This window comes from Bos indicus, chromosome 26 (genome assembly GCF_029378745.1).
Source record: "Bos indicus isolate NIAB-ARS_2022 breed Sahiwal x Tharparkar chromosome 26, NIAB-ARS_B.indTharparkar_mat_pri_1.0, whole genome shotgun sequence".
Classification (NCBI taxonomy): Eukaryota; Metazoa; Chordata; class Mammalia; order Artiodactyla; family Bovidae; genus Bos; species Bos indicus.
Genome location: NC_091785.1, coordinates 20385341 through 20405208, shown reverse-complemented (window position 1 = coordinate 20405208; position 19868 = coordinate 20385341). Strand labels below are relative to the sequence as shown.

At 42.2% G+C, this 19868-nt stretch overlaps 1 long non-coding RNA gene and 1 pseudogene across 1 annotated transcript in view; both read left to right on the top strand.

Annotated features, from left to right (window-relative positions):
• The window catches only part of LOC139179948 (uncharacterized), a 66627-nt gene that overhangs the window by 30478 nt on the left and 16281 nt on the right, over positions 1 to 19868 (top strand). Inside the window, exon 2 of the long non-coding RNA XR_011564251.1 lies at positions 15013 to 15056. This is a non-coding gene — a long non-coding RNA (uncharacterized lncRNA). The remainder of the gene's footprint in view (positions 1 to 15012; positions 15057 to 19868) is intronic.
• On the top strand, positions 1053 to 6362 carry LOC139179947 (large ribosomal subunit protein eL21-like; annotated as a pseudogene).

The following is a 19868-nucleotide window of genomic DNA, read 5'->3' as shown; positions in this document are numbered from 1 at the left end:
TTCATTGCCTGGGTATATTCCTTTGCATTCAGTATTGTTTATATCCACTTTGAAATTAAACATTCTTAGAGGAGTAACATATTGTATTAATACTTCTGTGTGAATAGGTTTACTGGATACTTTTTATAATAGAAAGAAAAGAGTGAACTTGGAGGGTTAAGAAAGGGGAAGCTGGGTGGGGGTCTAGGGTGAAAAATCATGAAGGGGATAGAGGAATAATAGGGAATAAAATGACCCAGCTTTTGTCCTGAGAGGATGAGTTCATGATGAGGACAGAAGGTTGGACAGAGGGAGGGAGAAAGAGATAACAAATGAACTGGAGTATTTTGAGCCCATTGAAGTCAAGGTTGCTCCAGCTGACCAAAATGAAAGTGTGGAAATGAGTAAACAGTCAGGCATCAGAGCAGGTACCTTACTGGGAAGTAAGGTAGAGAGAAGAGATGATAAAAGAGATTCACTCCATCAGATTTTTTTCAGCCCAATAAAATCACAGTCCATCACGGCTGCTGCTGCTAAGTCACTTCAGTCATGTCCAACCCTCAGCGACCCCATGGACTGCAGCCTTCCAGGCTCCTCCATCCATGGGATTTTCCAGGCAAGAGCGCTGGAGTGGGGTGCCATTGCCTTCTCCGCAGTCCATCACTACAATCTAGTAATTCAAAAGTATTCATTAAGTTCTTACTGTGGGGACTTCCCTGGTGGTTCAGTGGCTAAGAATCCGCCTTCCAGTTCAGGGGATGCAGGTTTGATCTTTGGTGGGGAAACTAAGATCCCACATGCCACGGGGCAACCAAGCCCATGCAGCAATTACTAAGCTAGAGCGCTCTGGAGCCCTTGTGTTGCAACATAAGATCCCGAGTGCCCCAACTAAGATGCTGCTGCTGCTGCTGCTAAGTCGCTTCAGTCGTGTCCGACTCTGTGCAACCCAATGGACGGCAGCCCACCAGGCTCCCACCTCCCTCGGATTCTCCAGGCAAGAACACTGGAGTGGGTTGCCATTTCCTTCTCCAATGCATGAGAGTGAAAAGTAAAAGTGAAGTTGCTCAGTCGTATCAGACTCTTCTCGAGCCCCTGGACTGCAGCCCATCAGGCTCCTCCGTCCATGGGATTTTCCAGGCAAGAGTACTGGAGTGGGGTGCCATTGCCTTCTCCAAGACTAAATGCAGCCAAATAAATAAATATTAAAAAAAAAAAAAGTTCTTACTGTGTGCTCAGGGCTTTTCAAAGAGCAGCCACTGGAGAGGCTCCCACCATCACGAATACAAACGTGAGGGAATGCTTGGATTGCAAACTGACAACCGCAGGGCCTAACTCTGGAAGTAATATTTTTGCCAGCAAACCATTTAAAAAGTGAATAAGATTTAAAACTTTTTTTTCCAAAATTTAACCATGCCCCATCCAGCTCACCAGTTCACATTCTATATTGGCAACTTCTCAACTTACTTCATTCATTACTAATCCAGACCCTGAAGGCATGAGTTTGCAACCTTTGGGATAAGGGCTTTTGCCTGCCAAACTTTCAGAATGAAAGCTGTTATGCCAAGGAAAACCTTGCTTACAACCGGCAAAGTAACTCTGGAAGGGCACATATCTGACCCTTTAGCTTCATTTGTCACTAAGTATGGCTTCCCACGTGCCTCTAGTAGTAAAGAACCCACCTGCTAATGCAGGAGACATAAGAGAAGTGAGTTCAATCCTTGTGTTGGGAAGATCCCCTAGAGAAGGGAATGGCAATCCAGTCCAGTATTCTTGCCTGGGAAATCCCATGGACAGAGGAGCCTGGCAGGCTACAGTCCACGAGGTCGCAAAGAGTTGGACGTGACTTAGCAACTAAGCAACAAGAACAAGATTAACCTTGGCCTCCATGGGTTCTGTGGCAAAGAAGTTATTTTGGGCCAACACTCATTAGGGGCTGGAGGAGCTGAGGAATGAACATTATACTAGATGATTCTGCCAAAGGGGATAGGATGTCAGAGCTAGAAGAGAGCTTACTCATTCATTCAACATTATTGAGTGCTAGCATTCTGTTAGGTACGGGGGTCACAGCAGTATAAGACAAAGTCTCTTAAAATTAAAAAAAATAAAAATAAAAAAAAGACAAAATCTTTGCCCTCATGAAACTTATGTCTAATCTCGTAGCTACTTGGAAACTGTGTCTGCAGTCCAATGCTTTTTTTTTTTTTTAATATATATTTATTTATTTGGTTGTGCTGAGTCTTAGTTGAGGCACGTGGGATCTAGTTCCCTGACCAAGGATCGAACCTGGGCCCCCTGCATTGGGAGCCCAGAGTTTTAGCCACTGGACTACCAGGGAAGTCCCAGTCCAATGCTTTTATTATGTAGACAATGAAACCAGGATCAGAGTAGGAAAATAGATTTTGTAAGGTCAGATGGCTTGTTAGTGACAAAACCATGGCTGAAAACAAGGTTTGACATTCATTCTCAGAACTTTTCTACTTCCTACCTCCTTCTTAAAGATTTTTTCTGCCTTGATTTTCCACAATGATCCATTCTTCTACTGAGGCAGATCTTACCAAGGTTACTTCAACTTGACTATCAGTTGAGTCTCCTGTCTTAAGGATTGAGCAACTTGTCCCTTATTTATAGAGCAACTTCCCTCCTTTATTTTCATATTATGTTTCTTCTTCCCTCTAAGTTACATTCAAAGACTTCACTATCTACTGCGATCATGCTATTCTAAAAATGGTTAAACTCTTGTTAAAATGGGTCATTTTCACAGAATAGTACATACTGTATGATGCCACTTATATGGAATTCTAAAAAAAGAAATTCTAGTTATATGAAATTCTAGAAGACTCTTTGCAACCCTATGGACTGTAGCCCACCAGGCTCCTCTGTCTAGAAGACGGGAGAAAAGGGAAGCATATAAATAGTTACCTTGTGTCAGTGGTGAGAATTTACTGCAAAGAGGCATGACAGAATTTTATGGGTGATGGAAGTGTTCTCTCTTTACATGTGATCATGGTCAGGACTTCCCTGGTGGTCCTGTGGTTATGACTCCACGCTTCAGATGCAGGGGGTGCTGGTTCAGTCTCTGGTCAGCGAACGAGGATCCCATATTCTGCCTGGTGCAGCCAAATAAATAAGTAAATATCAGAAAAACAATCAATTAAAAAAACACAGTCATAGTCACACAGGTGTATACATTTGTCAAACTGTAACCTTAGGATGCTTCTGCTGCTGCGTCGCTTCAGTCGTGTCCGACTCTGTGCAGCCTCATAGACGGCAGCCCACCAGGCTCCTCGGTCCCTGGGATTCTCCAGGCAAGAACACTGGAGTGGGTTGCCATCTCTTTCTCCAACCTTAGGATAGATGTGTTTTGTCTGTAGATTATGCATTAGTAAAGATAGTTTTTGGAAAAGGGAACTTTTTGAAACAAGCTTGTCTCTTTGCAGAGAGGCAGATAGGATCTGCCAGAATAGAGATTTAGGATTTAAAAATGCAGTGACTTAACTAGTACAGGGGATTCTACCCTGGGAGAAAGTGAGACTGGAAAGGTGACTCTGCTCTTTGCTCACTTGGTTTCATTTGCCATGTGCCCGTCATGGTGTATTCATTTTGCTGCAGCGGGTGTGATCCTGGTGTTTCCAGATACTTTAACCGGCTAGGCTGACTTCCAAAAATGTCTATAGAGAGGCGGGTAAGTATGGGCACATCTATTCTATTTTACAGCTGATTTAGGGACTTTTCAAAGCTGAAATTTTATTACACACATGTGATTTTCACCAAGTCAGGTGAGTTGAAACCTTAACTGCTTTTTAAAATTATTATTATTTTTGGCCAGGAGTGCTATCTTCTAGTAATTTGCCAAATGACCAACACAAAGGGAAAGGGGAGAAGCACCCATCACACATCCTCAGGGCCTTTTAGGAAACATGGAGTTGCTTCTTTGGCTACATGCATGTGGATCTATCAAATACAGGAGTGGTGATATTGTTGATGTCAAGGGAATGGGCACTGTTCAGAAAGAAATGCCCCACAAGTATCCCCATGGCAAAGTTCGAGTAGTTTACAGTGTGAACCATCATGCTGTTGGCATTGCTGTAAACAAACAAGGACAAGATTCTTGCCAAGGGAATTAATGTATGTATTGAACATATTAAGCACTCTAAGAGGCAAGACAGCTTCCTAAAACGTGTGAAGGAAAATGATCAGAAAGAGAAGGGAGCCAAAGAGAGAGATACGTGGGCTCAATTAAAGCTCCACCCAGAGAAGATTTGTGAGAACCAATGAGCTCACATGTGAGCTGTTGGAAACTATTCTCTATGAATTTATTGCATCCTAGGCATAAAAAAAGAAGGAGATCTTTCTACTGTAAAACAAAACTAAACTGGAAACCTATTTCATTAAAAAAAAAATCAACTCCACTATTTGTTCTTAGCTCTCTTGTGGATAGAAGACAGAAACTGAATTTTAGGTTCATCACAGTTTAATCTCCCTCCCCTTGGGGTATTGGGCTGGAGATTTTCCTGGGATTTTGAACCAGTGTATCAACCTGCAATAAGCCCAGCCTTTTTCATATCTCCAAATATGATGTCTGTGAGCATGTGTGAGTGTATGCTTATGGTTGGTGGCCTTGTCTCTTCTATCAACTTGGAATCACCTCCAAACTCCTGAAAGTGAGAAGTTATGTTCATTTTTACAGTAATACGAGTATATACAGTGATCTCTGTGGTTATCTGATAACTTGTGAATGTTTCATTTCCTCTGCAAATTGTAATAATAATTTAATTTTTAAAGGGCTCAGTAAAAAACACCTGATGTGCAAATCTCCCCACAGAAGGACCACAGAGCCAGTGAAAGCATTCCAGTGTAACATTTAGTTCACTGAAGTTGCCCAGTCCTTCTCCAGCCTTACACTGTCCTGTGTGTGATAAACATACTATTTGGGGGAGTGATACATATAAGGCTTAATCCTAACAAAGCATTTGATTTGCTACCACTTGATACAACCCATGGTACTTTCTTTTTTTTTCCCCATGGTACTTTCACATGGATTATCCTCATAACCAGCCTGGGACATTATTGGACTGATATTATTATCCCCGTTTCATTGATGAAAAGCCAGGGCTCAGAGAGGATATGAGATTTGCCCAAGGTTATACCATGAATCAGCAGCAGAATGGAAACAGGACCAAGAGCCATGGACAACCAACAAGAACAGAAAACCTATAGCCTTGTCATAAAAGGATTCATTGGACAAATATAGGAGGAAGGCAGTCACGATTTATTAAGTACCTACTATGCGCCAGGCAGTGTGAGAGGTGCTTTGTGCGTATCACCTCATTCAAGGGCAAAGAAAATGTGTGGAATTGTAATTCTGCGTGTGTGGGGGAATGACTATTGTCTCATTTTACAGAAAAGGAAATTACAAGAATATCCCAGAATATTTAAATGACTAAGCCCTAGTTATTCCTTAACCTCAACTTCAGTCTCTACTTCTTCTCTTCAGCCTCTGACTTCTCTACTGATCACCATTTTCACTTCATCTTCAACTTCATTCTCAATTTCAACCTCATTCTTTTTTTTTTTTTTCCCAACCTCATTCTTAATTTCATCTTCCCTTCCGCATGATCAGGGAGAATCAGTCTCAATAAATGGTTGTTGGTGATAAGGAATTTCATGTTTCCTGAGTAACTCCACCTAGGCTCCAACTTGCCAGCACAATTTCTGACACACCATCTTTCTCACGCCAGTCTGTAAATAATTGTTTTCAAATATTTCTGTGGAATAAGCTTGCGTATTATTTCCTCCGTTAATTTGTAACCTCCCTCAGGACAGGAATTATGGTTATATTTTGCTCTCTAGACTAAGAAGCTAGTGTAGTTATTTTTGGATTGTGGGAAGTTAATATATGTTTTTTCCCACTGATGACAATTTCACTCACATTGGGTACACAGGCTTTCTTCACTGATTATTCTTTTGCTTTCTGTGTTGGTTCCACAGATTTATCATTTTTTCTTATTTTCACACTATATTATTTACTACTATCATTAGATTGTACTCACTGTATTTATTTATTCATTCAACAAACATTATGCTAGATAACAGGAATAAAAGAGTTAAGATACAATCACAGACTTCAAGTCTTGAAGGATCAACTAAGCTTTTTTCATTTTGAATACATTTTATTTGTGCTAGCTTTGTGGTTTTGCAATTAGCAATCTGAATAAAAAGAATAGCCATAATTTTGTAAAAAAAATTATTGGCTTATTCTTGCAAAGACAAGAGAGCAGATTTTGAGGTTTTAATATGATTCTCTTCAAATGGTCTTTAGCCACAATATGGCTGAATTTTCTCTTCTATTTGTCATACCTTGCATTTCTCTAGTGTTGAACCAGCTTCTCTGAGTTATTTCCTTTTTATGAGAAAGGATCTTACATTACTTTAAAGGGGCCCCCAAGAAGTAGTAAGAGGCCAAAGAAACATTAGGAACCCCTTTACAAAAAAATGAGATACTTTCATGATTCAGAGTCTTTACCATGTAAGGAGATTTATTTATTGTCTTGGAATACTCCATCCAAAAATAATTAAGATGTCCATGGTCAGAGAATAACACAGACTAGAGTCACAGGGATTCTAGCTGGATGGAAGCTTGGTGAAATACAGTGTAGGGACATAGCCTGCCCTTTGTTCTCAGTGTGTTAATTTAGATTTTGAGGATAGATCTGTGTGTGAAGGAAAAGAAAGGTAAAGGATTCCTTTTCCTAGAAACATCTGATTAGAAAGACACTTTGATACAGCTTTTAGAAGACATCCAACTAGATAAGCATCATTTTGTTTCTAAGAGCATAAAAAATAAATTTCAAAGAGCATCCTCCCTACATATTGCATCCATCAATGTAATTATCTGCTCATATCCTCACTGTCATAGTTTCCATTGTCCAACGTGGTTCGCTATAGTGGTTTTGCAGTATAGACAAGAGCAATAAATAGAAGAATGGGGCCTTGGATATATTCTATGGTACAGTGCAGGTAAGAAGTTGATGAGCATTTTTCACCCATCACTTTCCCCCTTCCCTACATCTTTATTTTTCTAGGAACTTCATAATCTGAGGATCTTTTATCTCCCTAAACTTACTTTCCATATGGTTTCTCAATCCAAAGCCCCTTTTACAGGTTAGGTCAAGTTTCCTTACTTCCATCCCTCCCCCACAGGATATAATCCCTTCCTCAGTTCCTCTTGGGAGGAATGCCTTTTCTGCCTTTCCCAATCCTTTCCTTCCTCCAAGGTCCACTTCAGACCAATGTCCTCCATCAAGTCCTCCCTGACAGCTCCTGCCCAGTTCCCTCTTCCTTCTCTGACCTCCAACGACACAATGGTATGTGATAATAATAGCCTTCATCGGTCCACTGGTTGACAAAGCCCTGCGTTCACTTGAGATTTTCACAAGCCTCTGAAGTTGGTAAGAAGAATTTTCTGGTCCCCTCAGAGAGAGAATGGAAAACTATTCCAAGGCCATATTGCAAATGGCCAAACTGCGATGTCAGCCCAGGTCCTTAAAGTCCAAGGCTTTTCCACTACAGTCTTTTGCCTCTCACGCTTCTGTTTACCAACAATGCCCAGTTCAGAGGTGAGAAAACTTAGACTCTGAGAGGGGTATGGTCTCCTTGAGAGCTAGAGAAGGGGGGAATGTCTCTAAAGCACTGCAGAATGAGGACATGAATTCACTTGTTTGTTACAAGAAATTTTTTGAACCAAAGAAAAGAGGTATTTAAAAAAACACTAGCAAAGAAAATCTCCCTCCTTTGGCTGGATGACAGTTCGTGCCTGTTCATATCATTATGTCAGACTTAGAATAATGAACAGCTAACGAAGTCTCTTTCCTCACTAGACAAAAGGAAGAACTGGGTGTTTCCCCAGTAGGAGACCCAAATGTGATGACTGAAACATTAGGATTGAGGCTGAGTCACTGGCATTGGGGGAGGTCAGAGCCTTCCCCCCGAGCTTTCAAAGCTGGTAAATGTACTTAGGGCTGTAGTTACACACACCTGTTGGCTGCAGCCAGCGCTGGCATTGTTAGTAACTAGAACGTGGTTCAGGGAAAATCTGCAGCTGTCTTTAGCTTTTTCAAAATAGATCTTCTCCAGATCAAGGCACTAGTATTTTATGTTTTAATAATTTAAAAAAGTAATTTAGGATTCACAAGTAGTTGCAAAATACTACAGAGATTTCCTGTATACACTTCACTCAGTCTCCCCGATGATAATATCTTACCTAAACATAGTAGTTTGATTTTAATGTAGTATCTAAGAGCAAACACTTTATTATCTATGATGGATCTAGCTCCCCTGGTGGCTCTGTTGGTAAAGAATCTGCTTGTAATGCAGGAGACCTGGGTTTGATCCCTGGGTTGGGAGGATCCCCTGGAGAAGGGAATTCTTGCCAGGAGAATTCCATGGATAGAGGAGCTTGGCAGGTTATAGTCCATGGGGTTGCAAAGAGTTGGACATGACTGAGCAACTAACACACATACTATGATGTTTCTAGGGGCTGATGAGCCTAGTTGGGTGGTTCTCACCAGAAGTCCTTCATTCAGTGTCTATCAGATGACAGCTGAGTCTAGAGTCATCTGAAGGTTTCTTCACTCATGTGAAGCTGGGCTGGTAAAGCATCTCTCTCCATGTGGCCTTTCCTAGTTCCAGCTTCCTAACATAAGGTCTCGGGATAATCAGATTTCTGGTGGTAGTAGCTTACTCCAGAGCAATTGTTCCAAGAGGTCTGGGTGGAAGCTTCTTATAATATAGTCTTGAAAGTCCCAGAACTTCCCTTCCATCACATTCTATCAGTCAAGCAAGTTATTTAGGACAGCCAGATTCAAGGAAAGAGGAATCAGACTCCACATCACAACGGGATAAGTAGCAAAAAATTGACAGCTATCTTCAATCGCTGACAACTGCCCTGCAGTTTGGTTATTCCCGAGTGGACAAGTGCACTAAGGAAGAGCTCATTAGAAGCATTGTTTATGTCATTAGCAGGATAAATCCTTACGTCTGATTGGCCCTATGAGAATTTTCATCCAGTTATAGGGTCACAACACCAAGAGTCAGCATATGCTCAATAAATGTCTGATAGGACAACTGAATCACCTTCTCCACCCAGACATAGTAAGTGGAAATAAACTGGGAAGCAGTGACTATCTCTGTGGACTTTAGGGTAAACCCTGGAATTAGCCTTCTACTGCTGCAGCTTCCATTCTCCAAATAGGCTGGAATCCATTGTATTTTTTTGCTGTATTTGTGTCTGTTACAGGGTAATCCCCCTGGAATAGATAAGGCACTGTGCTAGGTACGACATGGTTTACCAAAATGATTTATGTATGGGTTCTGCTCTCAGGAACATAACAATCCCTCACTACCTTTCTGCTGAGGTGTATTTTCCCACCTCTGCGTTAAGCAGGACTGGAAAACTGGTGGGGAGGGGAACTGTTTGGGGTGGGGGGCAATTGCCAGGATCGTTGTGATGGTTAAAACAGGTTCAAGTGGTTACTCCATCAGCAGCTTGTCTGTTTGCTTGTTATAATATTTATTTATTTGACTGCTCCAGGTGTTAGTTGCAGCATGTGTGATCTTCACTGTGGCGTGGTGATTCTTTGCTGTGGCCTGTGGGATAACTAGTTCCCTGACCAGGGATCATATCCCCCGACCTCCTGCACTGGGAGGGCAGCATCATAGCCACTGGACCACCAGAGTAGTCCCAGCAGTTTGCTTCTTGAGAGCAGCATGTACTGGAGGGAAACATTCTTTTGGTTCTCAGGCTAAGAGCAGGGGATGCGGACTGGCATGCTGGATCTCGGATTCCCACCTCCCACTCTTTTACTTACATTACCATATGCAAAATAGATAGCCAACAGGAATTTGCTATATGGCTCAGGAAACTCAAACAGGGGCTCTGTATCAACCTAGAGGGGTGGGATGGGGAGGGAGATGGGAGGGAGGTTCAAATGGGAGGGGATAATATGTATACCTATGGCTGATTCATGTTGAGGTTTGACAGAAACATTAAAAAATAAAAATAAATAAATAAAAATTTACCTTCGTTCCATGTCCAGATGTCAAATCATCTGGGGGAACAATTCTTTGAGCACGCATTGTCTGGGTGAAAAGAAAAGCCTTCACCAGGAATGAAGATCATCCAACTCGGGGTGGGTGGAGTTGGGAAGTCTTAGGAGCACAATGGGCCAGAAAGGAAGGTGAAGACAGGAGGGAGCTAAGAATGAACCCTGCGCGGCTTGAACTAAGGGAGAGGCGCAAACTGAACAACCCAACTAGTTTGTATATTGAAAATGCTGCCTGTGCTCCTCTTGCTCAGATTAAAGTTCCAGCCCTGGGGTTTGTGGGGAAGAAATTCAGAGGAGAGGAAGTTAGGTGGGAAAATGGGTGTGCCTGACAAAAGCAGAATTGGGCGAAAGGGCGCCACCTGGAGGCCTTTTCTGGTGGTGGGAACAGAAAAGTGGAAACGGGGTGCGTCTGGGAAGCGGGGTCTCAGAATCAAAAGAGAGGAAGAAAAAGGTTTTCGCCTGAAACTCTCTTATAAACGGAGTCAGAATAGTGGCGTCCTGGCTTGATAGAGTGAGCTGGAAGAGAACTGTGTATGTCTGAATCCTGAGGAGTGTGATTAAGTGGAAGGGGGGAGGCGGCCTTAAGAATGAAGATGGAGGAAGGAGAAGCCATTAGACAAACCTTAAGGTCTGGGCTTTTGAGAAGCCCTCCTGGCTGTAGTACTGCCAGTTCTCTGGTTGTGCCATGCTTTTTCATACCTCGGGGCCTTTGCTCATGCTGTCTTTTCCGCAGAGAGTACTCTCCTCTTTTTGCGTGCGTGCTCAGTCGCTTCAGTCGTGTCTGACTCTTTGCGAGCCTGTTGACCGTAGCCCGCAGGCTCCTCTGTCCATTGGGTTCTCCAGGCAAGAATACTGGAGTGGGTTGCTTAGGCCCTCCTCCAGGGGATCTTCCTGACCCACTAATTCAACTTGCATCTCTTAAGACTTCTGCATTGGCAGGCGGGTTCTTTACCACAGGCACCACTTGGGAAGTCCCTCCCCCCTTCTTGGGCCTGGATAGTATGAGGTTTTCAGTACAGTGGAAGCTTCAGAACCTTAGGGAGTCCTTTCCTGATGATTCTCAGTTTGAATTAGGGGCTGCTCTTCTGTGTCCCTGTGACTTGGTGTTCCCTTCGGATATAAGCTCTATTAAGGGAGAGATTGTGTCTATCTTGCTCACTGTAACATTCCTAATGCCTAAAACTTGTAAATTCTTAATATATATCTGCTGAATGAAGCACCTCTGTTGCAGCAGTTATCATAGGAATGAAACTGTATAGATTTCTCTGTCTCTCCCACCACTTTGAACTTCCTGAAGGCCATGGCTTACTCATCTTGGTATCCCCAGCTCAGTAGCTCAGAACATGGGAAATACTGTATCATTTATCAGTATTTGTTGAATGAATATAAGAGGGGGCAGTCTAGGGGTGCATGTAAGCTAGCAGCTAGTTAGTGATTCTAAACTCTGGCTCAGGTCTTCCCAGGTGGCACAGGGGTAAAGAACCCACTGGCTAGTGCAGGAGACACAGAAGACATGAGTTCTATTCCTGGGTCAGGAAGATATGCTGAAATAGTAAACAGCAACCCACTCCAGTATGCTTGCCTGGAAAATTCCATGGACAGAGGAGCCTGGTGGGCTGTAGCCCACCAGGGGTCGCAAAGAGGCACGACTGAGTGACTGAGCACATGCACACACCAGCTCTGGTTCACAGGAAGACCATCAGGGGAGCATTAAAAATACTGCTGCCTAGACTCCACACCAAAACAATCAAAACAGAGTCTCTGGGGGCCAGGCATCCATATCCTTAAAAAGTTTCATAGGCAAATTAATGTTGAGAACCTCTAGGTGAGGCTCTAAGGGAATGTCAGAACCTAAGGCATTGGAAAGAACATTCCAGAACAGAATTCCATTCTGCTGGAAGGGAAAGGACTTGAACTCTCTTCCGTAGCTGTGTAGCTACTGGAGCAAAAGAGAATAAAGAAGGCTAGTGTGTGTGTTACTCGCGTCTGACTCTTGTGACCTCATGTAGCCTGCCAGGCTCCTCTGTCCATTGGGTTCTCCAGGCAAGAATACTGGAGTGGGTTGCCATTCCTTTCTCCAGGGGATCTTCCTGACCCAGGGATTGAGCCCAGGTCTCCTGCATTGCAGGCAGATTCTTTACTGCCTGAGCCATCAGCAAAGTCCAAGGAAAACTAGATTCTATCCTCACACTCAATGGGTTCTCTATACGAGAAGAACTGAGGTAGCCAAATGAACTTTGCTTTTAAGAAATTGGGGCATTTTCAGGGATAATCTTCACCAGAATTCCCAGGGCAAGCAGCATCAGTATTATCTGGGAGCTTATTAGAAATGCAGCCTCTCTAGACCCCACCCTCCCAGACCTACTGAGTTAGAATCGGTATTTGCACAGGATCGCCAGTGATTCATATGCACACTGAAGTTTGAGAAGGATTGTTCTGAAGTAGTCTTCCCAAAGTGTGGTTGGGGTACCAGCATCATCTGAGGTAAGGATGGGGTGGGGTTGGGAGAATGTGGTTATCACACTTTAGTTTACATCAGGATTACCTAAAGGGTTTGATAATCTCATAATGCTGAACAATTCCCATTCCACATGGAAAATGGTAAATCACCTCAGTCAGTAGTTCTGGGGTGGAGTATGAGAATTTGCACTTCTAACAAGTTCCCAGGTGATGTTGATCGTGCTGGTCCAGGGACCACCTCTTTGGTTTTTACAGATAAGCCTTCTTATGACCATTCATGTACAAGTCTTTGTAAGGAATATGCTTTCATTTCCTTGGAGTAAATAAACATCTAGGAGCAAAATTGCTGGATCATGTGAGAGTTATGTTTTATTTTTTAAAAAATTACCAAACCATCTTCTAAAGTGGTTGGACTCAACAGTGGACAACAGTTCTAATTTCTCCATGTTTTCACCAACCCTTAATATCATCTATATTTCAATTTTAACTATTCTAATAGATATATGGTAGTATTTCAGTGTGGCTTTAATTTGTATTTCCTTAATGTCTAATGAGGTTAAACATCTTTTCATATGCTTATTTGTCATCTTTATGTCCTTGTGGTGAAGTGTCTGTTAAATTTTTTTTGCCATTTTCTTATTGTATGGGTTAATTTTTTATTATTGGTTTTTCCTTATTAAGTTTTGAGAGTTTTTTATTCTGAATATAAGTATTTTTATTATATATATGATTTGCAAATATTTCCTTTCAATCATCATTACCTTTTCATTCTCTTAGCAACATCTTTCAAAGAGCAGAAGTTTTAAATTTTGATAAAGTCCAATTTATCAATTTGGTTTCATACAGAATGTACTTTTGGGTTTGTGTCTAATAAATCTTTACCTAACCCAGAGTCACAAAGGTTTTCTCCTATGTTTTCTTCTATAAATTTTTTATAGTTTTAGGTTTTACATTTAAACCTATGGTCCATTTTTTGTATTACTATATAGAGATCCATTTTTTTCACTATCATTTGTTGAGGACACAGTCTACATCTTTAATGTCTGTCAACATTGCTTTGTAATTTGCAGAGTATAGTTATTTTGTATCTGTTGTCACATTTATAGCTAAACATTTTATATCTTTTAACACCCTTATAAATAGTATTTTTATTTAATTTTAATTTCTAATTGCAGTATGTAGAAATACCATTAATTTTTGCATATTGATCTAGTATCATGCAACCTTGCTAAACTCATTAGTTCTGGTAGTCCAGACCATATTGTTGTTGTTGCTCAGTCTCCAAGTTGTGTCCAACTCTTTGTGACCCCATGGACTGCAGCATACCAGGCTCCTCAGTCCTTCACTATCTCCTGGAGTTTGCTCAAATTCATGTCCATTCAATCAGTGATGCTATCTAACCAGACCACACTGTTGTCCTTCCCATATGCCTGGAGCTGTGTTCTAGGATTTTATTAAATCACTTGAGAACAGTTTAAGGCATTTGGGTCTTGTTTTTAAGATTTGTTAGGTAGTACCGGGACAGTTCAGTTCAGTCCAGGACTAATTAGTTTTTACTACAGAGGCAGTATCCTTCTGTGTACTCTTATCCCCAGCCCCACCCCCAAGCGTGCATCTTGAAGTTTTCAGGTCTTGCTGGTGAGAACAGATACTCCTCTCAGCCCTGTGTGCACGTCAGTTACCTCTAACCTTCTGAGATGATTCTCTGGCCTCAGTTTCCTTTTATGTATGTGCTGATCAGTCCTCAGCTGAATACTCACATGGGAACCTTCTGCACACCTCTAAACTTCCTCTTTCTGTGCAGTTCTCTCCTGAGAATTCCAGCTGCCGTGGTCTTCTCAGACTCTCAGCTTTGTATTCTCAGGTCGCTGAGTTTACCTGGCTTTGCCTGGGTGCCCTCTCTCTGTGCTATGGCCTGGAAACTCTCTCCAGGCAATAAGCTGGGACAATTATAGTGCTCCCTTCGTTTGTCTCACATCTTTCAGGAATCATTATCCTTCTTTGCCTGCTATCTCATGCCTTTCAAACCACTGTTTCAGGCATTTTGTCAATTTAGGGGGTTGTTTCAGGTTGGAGAGGAAATCAGTCCTTAATCTTGGCCAATAGTTTGCATTTAAAATTTAAAGCGTGCTTTTATCCTAAAAAGTTTTTTTTTTTAAATATATTTTGTGGAATTAAAAATAATTGGCTTATGTATTTCTAAGATAGAACTATGGTTTTCTTCACCTGAAAACTGTTCCTGACCAAGTGAATTGCCCTGTTCTTTTTTAAAAGCAAACTCACTACTCTCTGCAATGTTAGAGCAGAGCCGCATCTGAATATAAACCAAGCTGTGTTAAATCACTGTGTGTGTATTTCACAATGATCAGCAAAACACAACTGTAGTCCTAGGTACAGCCACTTGAACTAGAGCAGCCGCATTAAATCTTCACCTCACTCAAGTATGGCCATTCTGTGGTTTGCTTTACAGCTGACATGTCAAAGACATTATGAGGAAGAAGATGAAACTCAAAGGTAAGATTTATAAACATACGCTCCCTGCTCTTAGATTAAGTGTCCCTGAAGACTTCAACCTAAAGTGGACCTCTGTAAGTCAGAATCCTGGTCGTGTACATGCTGATGTCTTCTATTTGGATACCAGTGGGAATTGTTAAGTGACTGTGTAAATCTGACGATAGTGAAGCACAAGCATTTATTTGAGAATGTTGAACAGGGGGAGGTGCAAAACATGGAGCAGTAACAAATGAAAACTGCGTCTAGACATAGAGGCACGACAGGGATATATTCAGGCATATATTGAAGTATTAAAATTTAAGCACACTATAGAAATAATATAGATTCTGAGGCCTGGATTCAAATCCTATTGGTGACAATTGTAGCCATGTAACTTTGGGAAAGTCACTTTGTGCCGTGCTTAGTCCCTTCAGTCCGACTCTTTGTGATCCTATGGACTGTAGCCCGCCAGACTCCTCTGTCCATGGGATTCTCCAGGCAAGAATACTGGAGTGGGTTGCCGTGCCCTCCTCCAGGGGATCTTCCCAACCTAGGGATTGAACCGGGGGAAGTCATTTTACCCTTCCTTAGTTCCCACAGTACTACCTTATAGGGTTGTTGCAAGACTTAAATGAAATAATATGTGCAAAGCTCTTATAATAGTGCCTGGATACAATGAGCTCAATATAAATATTAGTCATTATTAGTCATTGGTTCACATTGGTCCACATTAGTCATTGGTTCCACCATCATCATTGTTTTTTTTTCATGGTGCGCAATAGAGAGGTTTATGTTATGGCAGAGAAGTTATGTATTAACACTCACGTTAATACATTTTTTAAATCACCAGAGATAACATTAACACTTCAAGTCTTGGTGATAGAATAGTGGGAGATGTATCATTATAGAAATAGGGAAACCAAGGAATGGAAGGCCTTTGGGGGCAAGATGTTGCGTCTGGAACTGAGCATGTGTTATAGCTGCAGCATCATTCCAGGAGTAGGTAGGCAAAAGAAAGTGGGATAAATAGATGGGAAGTTAAATGGATTTGGGTATCATCCTCAAAGAAATGATAGTTGAAGATGTGGGAATGAATGAGAAGAGAAATATAGAGAAAATATAGAGAAAGATGAGAGTTAAGGACAGAAATTCAGAAAATACCTACATTTCAGGATAAGTGCTGACAAGAAGGTTTAAGAAAAGAGAGAGTGGTCCCAGTGTCCAGGCCTCACCTAGATACTTTCCATCAGAAGCTCTGGAGGTGAAATTCATGCGTTAACATTGCCAACACCTTCCCCAGCAAGTCCTTGTGCAGCCAAGGTTGAAAACCTTTGTTCTAGTGGCTTATGTGATGCTTAATGATCTTTAGGGTTGTGAAGGAAAGCAGTTGTTAAGGAATAAAGTCCTAGTTTATTGGATTTAAAAAACAGAAACTCTAACATTCTCATTTTGCTAAGGAACCTGGGGCTCAAAGCAATTAATTAATTGTGTGACGTTAACCAAGAAATTTGATACATTTCCAATCTCGTACTTACCCTCATAGCCTTAGACACGAACCCCTTTCCCTTGTCGTCTCTCACCCACTACTCCCCATCCCAGCCCAAGCGCTCCACTACCCTTGTGCTGAGACTCCCAAGGCTGCACGGTCCTTCCAGAGTCTGTCCATTCAGATTTTAGAACGCATTTCTGACAGCTTAAAGGCTCACCTGATGCCTCTTCAGCACCAGCAGACCAGACCACCCTGTCAGAGAAAAGCCCTTTAAGGGGCTCTCTCAGAACTTTGTGAGCCTGGGAAGAAGGTTAACCTCCAGGAGAAAATGGGGTGAGGGGATCTTGTATTTTGAGGTTCTGGAGGTAGAGAAGCTCTGACTTCTACCAGAGCCCCTTCCTTGCTTTTCATGAATTGGCATTGCAGTCTGGGGCTGTGGTGGCAAGGCTGCCAAACTGATGAGGACACAGCATTTGTGGGAATTCTGTGACTCCAGAAGGCGAAAGGTCAGTTTCTTTTCATTGACAGTATTCTTGCTGCCTGAGGTTTATCTCTGCAGATCTTGACTGGTTTCCAGGGTTAGGCTTCACCTCTATTGTTATCTGGAAACACAGGAACAGCCCTGTTGTCGTGCCAGACTGGGTCACGTTGGACCCCCCCTCCCCATGGCACTGTAATTACACCCTCTTGTCACAAATGAAGTCCTATGGTCTTTTAAACCAGCTGGAAGAGGATTTTTAAAGATACACAAACCTGCTCATATTCCTCTCCTACATACATTCATTCATTCAGGCTTCATTTGTACTCTCCCTGTCTTTTGTTTTTTTCCTTTGGGCTCCACAAAGTTAGCCATGAATATGATCCAGCGCTGGAATGCACTCTGGAGCTTGAGGACACGCCTGAAATCCCCTTCAAACACTTGTCTTTCATGCGTCCTCATATGCTGAAAAGATGTGCACATGCAACCCCTGAACTCACACATGACTCTGCCAGCCCGAAGTCACACTAAAAATGGGTTTGAGTTACACGTGTACTTGCTTATACCTCGGCTCACCCACTCTCACCTGGGTATTTGTGTACACAGGGCCTGTTCATTCCCAGCAGAGCCAACATCTGTGTTCATGCCCACATCAAAAACACACCTCCAGGTTCCTAAGAAACAAATGGCAACAGAGAAGGGAAACAGGGAAGCTGAAAGAACTGCCCTGTTTCTCCCCTTCTGTCCTGAAGCGAAGTAACCAGGATCTTTCGGGCTAACTTGGCGTGCTGGGCCCCAGTATAGACTTTTACAACAGGCCGTGATCTGACTCCAAGGCTGAGCGTAGCAATCTCCTCCCCAACCATGTCTGCTGGATTCCTCCAGCTGTCTCCAGGGTAGTTCTCCCTAAATGCAAACTATTAGCATTTCCTGTTAAAACATTTCTAATAAATAAATGAATACATCATCTTCTTAACCCAAAGCAGGTCCGAAAGCAGCCTAGGAGCTGCTCTGAGCTAAGGACAGACATGGACCACCCAGCACCAGCCCTCTGGCTCAAGGCCAGTGCTGCTTTTGTTTGAATTCCTGTATGAGTAACTGCTCCAGTTGACGCCAACCAAACTCAGTGAAATATTATTTTTAATATTAAATAAATAGATGGTGGGGTGTGTTGATCTTTTTTCCCCTCCAGTAAACTGTAGCATCACAACATCGAAGCTGGCTCTGATATCCAGATTTCCCCAGATAGCAGAAGGAAGGCTGACATTCTCTTTGACCTTCCTCATGGAGCACTTACCCCGCAGGAGACAGAAAAGTTCCAGTTGGTTTTAACAGGACCCTATTTGGAGTCAGCTGGGAATTCAAATGCTAACAAAACTTGTATGGGATCACCAGCCACTTTTGTTAATTTTTCTAACTTATCAATTTCTTTCGCTATACAAAAGGCACATGCTCTTTACATAAAAGTCGGAAGGCACAGATAAACAAGAAGCTGCCAAAATACTACTACCTAGTAAGAGACAATTACTGCTAAATTTTGATGACTGTTCTTTCTTGCTTTTACATATTTACATGTATGTATAACACTTGGTGAATGTCAATTTTACAAAAATGTACATGGTAATGCATATGTTTTTTTTAACATAGAATTGATCTTGGGCATCTACTGTATGTCAGTAAATACTCTCCTTAATCTCTACTTGTAAGGGCTACATAAAACTCCATCACATGAATTTGTCACAGTATACTCTACTGGGATCTTTCTGGTGGCTCAGATGTTAAAGAATCTGCCTGCAATGCAGGAGACCCAAGTCTGATCCCAGGGTCTGGAAGATCCCTTGGAGAAGGGAATAGCAACCCACTCCAGTATTCTTGCCTGGAGAATTCCATGGACAGAAGACCTTGGTGGGCTATAGTCCATGGGGTCACAAAGAGTCAGACATGACTGAGTGACTATAACCATAATGAGTGTTAATCACTCAATCATTTCCAACTCTTTGGGACCCCATGGACTGTAGCCCGCCAGACTCCTCTGTCCGTGGAATTCTTCAGCAAGAATACTGGAGTGGGTTGCCATTCCCTTCTCCAGGGGATCTTCCCAACCCAGGGATTGAACTTGGGTCTCCTTTGCAGGCAGATTCTTTACCATATGAGCCATCTATGCTCAACCAGTCTCCCACTGTTGGATATTAAGGTTGTTTCCAAGGTTTTTTTTTTTTTTTTTCTATTATAAACAACACTCCAGTAAAAAAAATAAATAAAGTAAAATTCTTGTAGCTAAATCTTTGCTTATGTCCTTAGTTATTTTCTTAGGATAAAGTCCCAAAAGTAGAATTCTAAGACCTTGGCCACATATTGTCAAATTGTCCTCTCGAATGATTATACCAACTTACATTGCCATCGGCAAGAAACCAAAATGTTTTCCTGCTTGACCCTCTGCCATTCTGTATATTATTCTTCAAAAACATTATTTATTTATTTATTTTTGGCTGTGCTAGGTCTTCGTAGCTGTGCGGGTTTTTCTGTAGTTGTCGTGAGTGGGGGCTTCTCTTGTTGCAGAGCACGGGCTTTAGGGTGCAAAGGCTTCAGCAGTTGCAGCTCACAGGCTCTAGAGCATGGGCTCAGGAGTTGTGGCACGCAGGCTTAGTTGCTCTGTGGCATGTGGGATCTTCCTGGATCAGGGATCGAGCCCATGTCTCCTGCATTCGCAGGTAGATTCTTTACTGCTGAGCCGCCAGGGAATCCCCCAAAACAATGTTTGACAACTTGTTAGACAAATAAAGAAAAAAGAACCAGAAACGAGTTGGTTATGGACAGGGAGGCCTAGGCGTGCTGCGGTTCATGGGGTCGCAAAGAGTTGGACACG